Here is a 9,603-nt window from a genome sequence, read left to right on the forward strand (position 1 = left end):
AGACTTTGGCTCAGGTCACGATCCCATGGTTTGTAAGTTCAAGCCCCGCATCAGGCTCTTGCACTGACAGTATGGAGCCTGCCTGGGATTCTCTCTCTCCCTCTATGCCCCGCCTCCACTTGCACACATGCTTGCACTCTCTCCCTCTCAAAATAAATAAACTTAAAAAAAATTTTTTTTTAAAGTAGGAAACAAATTAAAAACATATTCAGAAAACCAGAATTTCATGGTCACTAATTTTTTCTAAGACTTTGTCCTTCTTCAAATCTCATACTTCTAAAACTAATTGCTTTCCTTTAAAACAATTCTTTCTTTTCAGGCACCCAACTTCCAACTTCAGTTCAGGACATGACCTCGCAATTTGTGGGTTTGAGCCCCACATTGGGCTCTCTGCTGTCAGCACAGAGCCAGCTTACTACCCTCTGTCCCCCTCTCTCTGCACCTCCCCCACTTGTGCCTGCACTCTCTCCCTTTCTCTTAAATAAACTTAAAAAAAAAAAAATTCTTCCCTTTCTGAGGCACCTGGGTGGCTCAGTGGGTTAAGCAACCGACTTTGGCTCAGGTCATGATTTCACTGTTAGTGGGTTTGAGCCCCGTGACAGGCTCTGTGCTGACCGCTCAGAGCCTGGAGCCTGTTCAGATTCTGGGTCTCCCTCTCTGTCTACCCCTCCCCTGCTCACCCTGCTCATTCACTGTCTCTGTCTCTAAAAAAAAAATAAATGTCAAAAATAAATAATAAAACGTACAGAAAACAGAGAAAAACATAAAACACCCACCCCAACCATTCAGAGGTCAGGAAAGTTTTAATTTGGACTTATTTACTTCTTTTTTAAGAAATAAAGCATTATATGGGGCGCCCGGGTGGCTCAGTCGGTTGAGCGTCCGACTTCAGCTCAGGTCACGATCTCGCGGTCCATGAGTTCGAGCCCCGCGTCGGGCTCTGGGCTGATGGCTCAGAGCCTGGAGCCTGCTTCGGATTCTGCGTCTCCCTCTCTCTCTGCCCCTCCCCCGTTCATGCTCTGTCTCTGTCTCAAAAGTAAATAAACGTTAAAAAATTTTTTTTAAAAAAATAAAGCATTATAGAATTGAATACAATTTCACTTAAAAATTAAATGGTATGTCTTAAATATGTGCATTTCATTGCATATTAATTATACCTAAATAAAGCTATTAAAAACATTAAAAAATGTAGAGCCAAAGATTCCAACCCTCGTGGACATTACATCCTGGTGGTGCTGTTTTTCACTTGACAGTTTTCTAACATTATTTTCAACTACTCTAAATAATCCCTTAGTTTGGATATGATCCTTATTATACTTTTTGTTCACACATAACCATCCTTGTGGGCATTCAAATCCTAACTATCCTTCAAGTCACAACTCAAGATCCATGTCTACCATAAACTCTTTGGTTTTTTTTCATTAAGAAATACGACTGTACGTATCAGAAGAAACAGCTATGAGTTCAAAGTAGTTGTACTTAGAGAAAAAGAATGGGTGCATTTTTAGGTTTTATAAAGGTAAAATATATATTTTTAAATGTTTATTTTTGAGAGAGAGAGCTCGAGATGGGGAGGGACAGAGAGAGAAGGAGACCGACAATCCAAAGCAGGCTCTGGCTGACAGCAGAAACCTTGAACTCAAGAACTGTGAGATCCATGACCTAAGCTGAAGTCCCACGCTCAACCGACTAAGACATCCAGGAGCCCCAAGTAAGATATTACACCTGTACTAATACTCCTCTCCTAAAGCATGTAGATTTTTGGTATTTAAGTCGTATTATCTAATACTGATTCCTGTTGTTTCTTTTGTGTTTTTTAGTTGCCTCTACTGGATCCAAGAACCTTGAGAACAGGTATGGTGACTTACACATTTCGTGTTTCTTCCAAGTGCCTAGCTGAGCGCAAACCAAAGAGGAGCCATCCCTAAGGTATGTCACCATGTTTCCCTTTAACAGGTTATTGCTCTCTAGCAAACTGCTAATATTTTTCATCATTTCATAATTGTAAGCTACTAATAAATGGGTTTTATTTGTTTTATGAAAGCAATAGAGAATGAAGAAGACCTTGTATTCAAACTGACTTGTACTGGAGTACTGGGTACATCATTTTTGAGCTGGGTGAGTTCATCGTTATTTACCTTCTCTAAGCTCCAGTTGCCTAAACCTGTAACATAGGGATGACTGTCATCCTCACAAGCTTGTTCGAGGAGTAGAATACTAAGAATATGATAATGTTTGCTCCTTTCTCTTTTCTGATCCCTCCGTCATAATCTGTTACAAGGACTGGTAAGAATCATTTTCTGGCTTAGTGTTAAGTTTCAATTTCAACATGGCTATGAAACTTTAGTTTTGATTTCACTAATGAAACTTCTAAAAGCGTTTATACATTTACTGAACCTTCCACCACCGTGTACAAGGCTCTGGTTTAGAACTAATGAAAGAAGGGTTAGTAGCACAGAGTCTACACTATCAGGGAGTTTACAGACTAACAAGAAAAAAATATACTGAATTACTGATTGCAAACATGGCATAGAATTATTAAGTAAAAACTGAATCTAAAATAGATATAAAGGCACCGGTATTTCAATATTTCCCACCATAATCAGTAATATGTAAATAAGCCATGTAAAATCTATTTATATCAACTGAGTGAGCTTCTACAATCATCAGTCATGGGACACAAATGAACTGAAGTCATGTACTATACTACAGAGAATTTAAAAAGCCACCTGACAAATGTCTAAGTCACCAGCATGAAGCTCAGTATCAGAAGGGACAGATGAATAGAATTTCCTTCATTTTGCTTCAGTTTGCTTCCAATTAGTACCACTACCATCTTATATTTGTATTGTGTATCACAGTTTACCAAACACCTTCCCAATTATTATCCCACTTACTCCCAACAACTGCAGTTATAAAATCAGTCAGGAGACAGAGGAGATTGAGCTTTTTGGAACATATCCACCGAAAGGAAAACCCAGTCAAGATAGACTTAGACTACCAAGAAAAAGTCTTTTCAATGTATATATTAAAATTCAAACAGAAAAAATTTGCATAATACTGATTTTACTTATGTTTTGTAAACATACATGACAGGCTACTTTTTTTTTTTTTTAAGATTAAGGTTTTGTATCAAGATATTATACCACTGGGTATGCTATCTTCATGCAGAAGCTGAAGTTTCTCCTTAAGGATAAAGCCATTCCTGGCATTAAACACAGGGCAAAGGAACCGATGGATCACATTTCAGTGGGTTCTTTTCACTTCGCTCTTCAGGTCTCCAAACCTCCAAGAGCAAACTATGGTAGCATCAAAATCAAACACTTTAGGGGCGCCTGGGTGGCGCAGTCGGTTAAGCGTCCGACTTCAGCCAGGTCACGATCTCGCGGTCTGCAAGTTCAAGCCCCGCATCAGGCTCTGGGCTGATGGCTCAGAGCCTGGAGCCTGTTTCTGATTCTGTGTCTCCCTCTCTCTCTGCCCCTCCCCCGTTCATGCTCTGTCTCTCTCTGTCCCAAAAATAAATAAACGTTGAAAAAAAAAATTTAAAAAAAAAATAAAATAAAAAAAATCAAACACTTTAAAAGACAGTTTATTTGTGTATTTATTGAATTCTAGTTAACTATTAAATAATAAAAATTCAAAAATTATGGGAAGTTTGAGCTTATCTTAGTTGCAATCACAGTACTTGAAAAAAAAATACATATTTGTCTTCTTCTAGAAGAACTGTTAATGTGGAAGTTCTGTGCTCCCAAGGACCAAAGTGATAGTGACAAAAGTAATTTAAATGAGAAATTCTAGGGGGAAGGGGACACTTTGGCAGAGATTGTCAAGGTCACTGAGGCAGCCATACTTTGACATCAAGACATTCTCATTCCGGGGCTCCATACTGAAGTGTTATCTACCTTGCAATACCCAGCTCAAATACAATTTCCCCTAAAAAACCTTCCACAATTACTCTGAAAGACGGAAACATAAAATTATTAACACAGAGAGGAGAGATCAGCTATGTACCCTTAGGACACATACTATCTTAACAGTCACAACTCTAGGACCAAATATCACCGCTTGGTGGTTTTCTCCCATCCATTCCCATCCCCATACAATGCAGTTTCTACACAGAAAGTTTTCTTTTTTTCTTTTCTTTTTCAAGTAAACGCTACTCCTAACATGGGGCTCAAACTCACAACCCTGAGATCAAGGGTTCCATGCTCTACCACAGAGCCAGCCAGGAGCTCCCAGGGTTGACTTTTTAAGATACAAATTTGACTGAGGAGCACCTGGCTGGCTGCTCCCTGGTTGAGCATGCAACTCTTGACCTCAGGATTGTAAGTTTGAGCCCCGCGTTGGGTGTAGAGTATTCCTTAAAAATAAAATCTTTAAAAAAAAAAAAAAAAAAAAAAAGACTGCAATTTACCTGCTTAAAACCCTTCAATGACCACCCACGCTCTTCAAACAAGGTCCACATACGTTGGGTAATATTACAGAGTTCACTGTACTCTTCTCTCACTATATTTGAGTGGTTTGAAAATTTTGCTATGAAAGTTTAAGAGACGGGTGCTGGTTGGCTCAGTAGGTTGGGTAGCTGACTTCAGGTCATGATCCTGCACTCTGTGGGTTCAAGCCCCATGTTGGGCTCTGTGCTGTCAGCTCAGAGCCTGGAGCCTGCTTCAGATTCTGTGTGACTCCCTCTCTCTCAGCTCCTCCCCCACTCACACTGTCTCGCTCTCAAAAATAAATAATCATTAAAACAAATTTTTAAAAAAAGTTTAACAGAAAGAAATAAACAGCCGGTCCCAAATACCTAACGCTGCTTAAAAGACCTGGCATCGTATCTCTGGCTCCCTTTTGCATTCTACACTCAATCCAACTGCTGTGACCTTTCAGTTGGGTAAACTTCCCCAGCCTCCTTCAGCAGAATAGATTCTACTTTCTTCCCTCCTTTGGGAGTTACCTTCACCTAATTCCTATTTACCCATAATATGTTAGGTGGTAGACTGCTTTCCTAAGAAAACTTTACCTGACTTTCCCAGCTGGTTATCCACTTGTTACATATTCTCACAACCTGCTACATTCTTTCTTTTTAAGCCTCTATGTAGGTTTATTGGTATTTACAGTTGAGCCTTGAACAATACAGGTTTGAGCTATGCAGGACTACATATATGCAGTTTTTTTTATAAACACAGTACATTACTGTAAATGTATTTTCTCTTACAATTTTCTTCATAACATTTTCTTTCCTCTAGCTTACTTTATTGTAAGAATACAGCATAATCCATATAATACACAAAATGGTGTTAATCAACTGTTTACATTATTGGTAAGGCTTTTGGTCAACAGGTTATTAGTAGTTAAGTTTTTGGGTAATCAGAATTCATACAGATTTTCACCGTGTGGCGGTTGGCACCCCTAACAGTCCCACCATTGTTCAAGGGGCAACTGATACTTGTGTGATTAGTTGTTTAATATGTTCCCCCCAATAACAACGTAAAGTCCATAAGCAAAATCTATAGAGGTCACCATAGTATTGTGGGCACTCACCATACAGTAGGTGCTAAAAAAATTCTGAATGACAAATTAAGTAATTAACATTAAATATTGGGTAAAGTATCCATGTATTTATCGCAGTGCAGGGCTAAGAGTCAGTTCTCAATACTTTCTGTTTTCCGTATTCTGCCTTGTATCATTATTATTCGCGTGCTTAATCAGTCCCTCCAGCCTGCACACCATTCGTACCCGTTTTTGGATGCCAACACTAACTTTAGTGGTATAAACAGGTGCTCAATATTCACTGAGTTTAACTGCCTTTAAAATCAATACGCCTTTTAGCATATTTACATAGAAGACGCAACATCAACTTAAAGAGCTTTCCCCATTAAAAACTAAACTGTAATTCAAAGACTTATCAACACTCCCCAAACACACTTGAGCCATGACTTTAAAACAAGGAGGCCGATGTTCACGTCGTTCACACAATGTCATACTTTACAGGTTCACACTGACATCAAAAAGACTGTCAGTTTCCTGTTTTTCTTTTCCATCATCTCAAATTAAGTACGAAGAAATCGATGCTGGACACCACTCTAACGTTCCTTATCGCTAACAAGAAACTGCGAGTGAAAAAGAAAGAGACGCACACTTTTAAAAAATGAAACCTGGGAAACGGCGAACACGAAACCTACAAGAGTGTTGTGGGAGACTGGTAACGAAGCTACCTAAGAAACGGCCCCCGCAAACAAACGTGCCTTTTCGGCACAGTGCTCCTGCAGGGCACGTCTTTGGAAATGGGGGCATTCGAACGCTCCTAACTCGAAGTTTTCCGAGTACCGTCAGAACGGAAGCCCTCCGCTGCGCTCGTACGCAGGAAGCAAGCGCAGGCTGCAGGCCCGAGTCGCGGCTCACCTGAGCTGGCCAGGAGTCTCGCCCCGGCCGCCGCCGCCAGCGTCGCCGAAACCGTCCGGATCCAGGGCCCGCCGAGACCAACACCCAGACAAGCGCCACGGCTCAGCCGGACCCAACGACCCCAGCGCCCCCGCCCGGGAGACGACGGCCCACGCCCGGCGGCCAGCGGATGCCCCAGCCCCTCGCCCGGCCGAACGCGGCGCGGCCCCAGCACACTCACCTCTGGGCGTGGCCGCCTCGCGGCCGCGTCCTCAGTTGGCTCCGGGGCCGCGGGCGCCACCGCTGCTGGCGGGCTGGAGGGCCTCGGGCCCGCCGAGGCTCCCGGGCCGCCTCCCGGGGTCTCCGCCGCCCGGCGCCGAGCGCGCGCCGAGCTGGCTCTGCGCAGCCCCGAGAGCGCGCGCGCGGGAGGGCGGGGCCTGCAGCCGCCACCGCCGCAGGGCTCGGCGTTACCCGAGCTCATGGCGGCCGCCGCCTGCCTGCACCCGGCGCCTCCGCTAGCTGCCTTTTGGCCCCGCGCGGAACGTGCGGGCTCCACCGAGAACCCAGCGGCTGCCGCCCTCTGTACCTCTTCGGCCTCTGATTGAATACGCGGAGAGATTTCCCTGCATTCCCAGTGTGGAACTTTACCCGAGCTCTGGGATTCTGGGAAGCGACGGTGAAAGAAATCCCTCCACCCTTTTGTGTCCCTGAAATGGTTTTCTGCAAGGAACCGCCTTTCCCCGTGTGACTCACGTATGACTCACGTGTGCCCCCTTGTTCACCTGTGACGGATCAGACACAGACCCTCCAAATTCCCTTATTCTTTTGCCTCATAAATGATTAGCCGAACCGACTGCACTCGCTGAGCAATCTGGACAAAATACCAGCTACCTTCACTCGACCAAACTTTACTCAACTTCTCTCCTTCCACCAGGCCCCTAAACTTTGACCCACCCTCCGCCTGAGCCAGTCAACAGCCCCTTCTAATCCACCACTCTTGAAAATCTGGGTCCACGTCCGAGTGAAACACTGAAGTGCTGTGTGATCACCCGCCACCCGTTCCTCCCACTTCCGCACACCCAGGTCTTTCTAGTCTTTGTTCCCTCCTCCCTGCGAGAGAAAAGCCCTTTTCTGATTTACCTTAGAGACAGTTGCAGATCTCAGGGTCAGAGTTCCCCTATAGAAATAGTCACCCCTCCCCACTAGTGAAGCTGCCATAGTCTAAGTACCTCGTATAAGTGGAATCATACAATATTTATCTTTTTGGGTCTGGCCTTATTTCACTTAGCGTTGTTTTCAAGGTTCATCCATGTCACAGGTATCAGAGTTTATTCTTTTTTATGCTGAATAATATTCCGTTGCATGTATATACCATTTTTTTTGTTTGTTTATTCATGCATCTGCTGATGGACATTTGGATTGTTTCCACATTTTGGCTGCTGTGAACAATGACGCTGTGGACATTGGTGTACAAGTATCTGATTAAGTCTCTTGCTTTTAGTTCTTTAGTATATATCTAGAGGTGGAATTGCTGGCTCGTGTGGGTTATGTTTAGCTTTTTGAGGAACTGCCAAACTGTTTTCTACGATAAGGATACCATCTTATATTCCTATCAGCAATGCGTGTGCATTCCAGTTTCTCCATACCCTTGACAGCCCTTGTTATTTTCCATATTTGTTTTTTTGGATTTTTTTTTTTTTTTATAAGAGCTACCCTAATTGGTGTGAAGTGGTTGGTGTGAAGTGGTTGGTATTCATTGTGGTTTTCATTTTTATTTCCCTCCTGACAGTGATGTTGAGCATTTTTTCATGTGCTTATTGACCATTTGTATATCTTTGGGGAAATATCTAATCAAGTCCTTTGCCCATTATTATGTATCTATTTTTTTTTAATTTTTTTTTAACGTTTATTTATTTTTGGGACAGAGAGAGACAGACCATGAATGGGGGAGGGGCAGAGAGAGAGGGAGACACAGAATCGGAAACAGGCTCCAGGCTCTGAGCCATCAGCCCAGAGCCTGACGCGGGGCTCAGGCTCGAACTCACGGACCGGGAGATCGTGACCCGGCTGAAGTCGGTCGCTTAACCGACTGCGCCACCCAGGCGCCCCTCTATTTATTTATTTTAAGCAAACTCTATGACCAACCTGGGGTTTGAATACACAACCCTGAGATCAAGAGTCCCATGCTCTTCCAACTGAGCCACCACCCCACCTGTAGCCCCTCATAAAAAAAAAAAAAAGAAAAGAAAAAAGAAAGAAAGTTTGTTTATTTATTTATTTAGAGAGTGTGAGTGGGGGAGGGGCAGAGAGAGAGAGAAAGAATCCCAAGCAGGTTCTGGGCTGTCAGCACAGAGCCTGACTCAGGGCTCCATTCCATGAACCCTGACATCATGACCTGAGCCTGAAACCAAGAGTTGGATGCTTAACCAACGGAGCTAGCCAGGCACCCCAGCCTTTGCCTTTTAAATAGGATTATTTTTTGTTGTTGAGTTGTAGTTATTTTCTTTTTTTTTTTTTTCCTGGAGATTAAGTCCTCATCATAGATGTAATTCGCAAATATTTTCTCCTATTCTGTGGGTTGTCCTTTCATTCTACTGACAGTGTCCTCTGACACTGCCCTTTGTCCTTTAAATGTTGATGAAGTTCAATTTATTTATTTTTCCTTTCTTTCCTCTATGCTTTTAGGGTCATAAACAAGAAACCATTGCCAAATTCAATGTCATGAAGATTTTCCCCAATGTTTTTTCTTTTTCTTTCTTTCTTTTATTTATATAAGTAAGGTATACGCCCATGCTAGAACTCACAACCCTTAGTTCAAGAGTCGCATGCTCCTCTGACTAAGCCAGCCAGGTGCCCCCTGGCACTATGTTTTTTCTCCTAAGTATTTTATACTTTTAGCTCTTATACTAGGTGATTGATGCATTTTGAATTAATTTTTATACACGTAAAATAAGAGTCTAACTTCATTCTTTCGCATGTGGATATACAGTTTTCTCAGAACCATTTTTTCAAATTTTTTTTTTAGTTTATTTATTTTGAGAGAGACAGAGTGCAAGTAGGGGAAGGGCAGAGAGAGGGGGACAGAAGATCCAAAGCAGGCTCCATGCTGACAGCAGGGAGAGCCCAATGCAGGACTTGAACTCACAAACCCATGAGATCATGACCTGAACTGAAGTCAGATGTTTAACTGAATGAGCCACCTAGGCGTCCCTCTCAGAACCATTA

General features: G+C 42.9%; 1 protein-coding gene across 1 annotated transcript in view; it reads right to left on the reverse strand.

Annotated features, from left to right (window-relative positions):
- The window catches only part of UBXN2A (UBX domain protein 2A), a 46,945-nt gene extending 40,157 nt beyond the window's left edge, over positions 1-6,788 (reverse strand). Inside the window, exon 1 of the mRNA XM_047852131.1 lies at positions 6,620-6,788. The gene's annotated coding sequence lies outside the window, so the exon portion shown is untranslated. The remainder of the gene's footprint in view (positions 1-6,619) is intronic.
- Positions 6,789-9,603: the final 2,815 nt, after the last annotated feature.

The sequence above is a fragment of the Prionailurus viverrinus genome, chromosome A3, assembly GCF_022837055.1.
Source record: "Prionailurus viverrinus isolate Anna chromosome A3, UM_Priviv_1.0, whole genome shotgun sequence".
Lineage (NCBI taxonomy): Eukaryota > Metazoa > Chordata > Mammalia > Carnivora > Felidae > Prionailurus > Prionailurus viverrinus.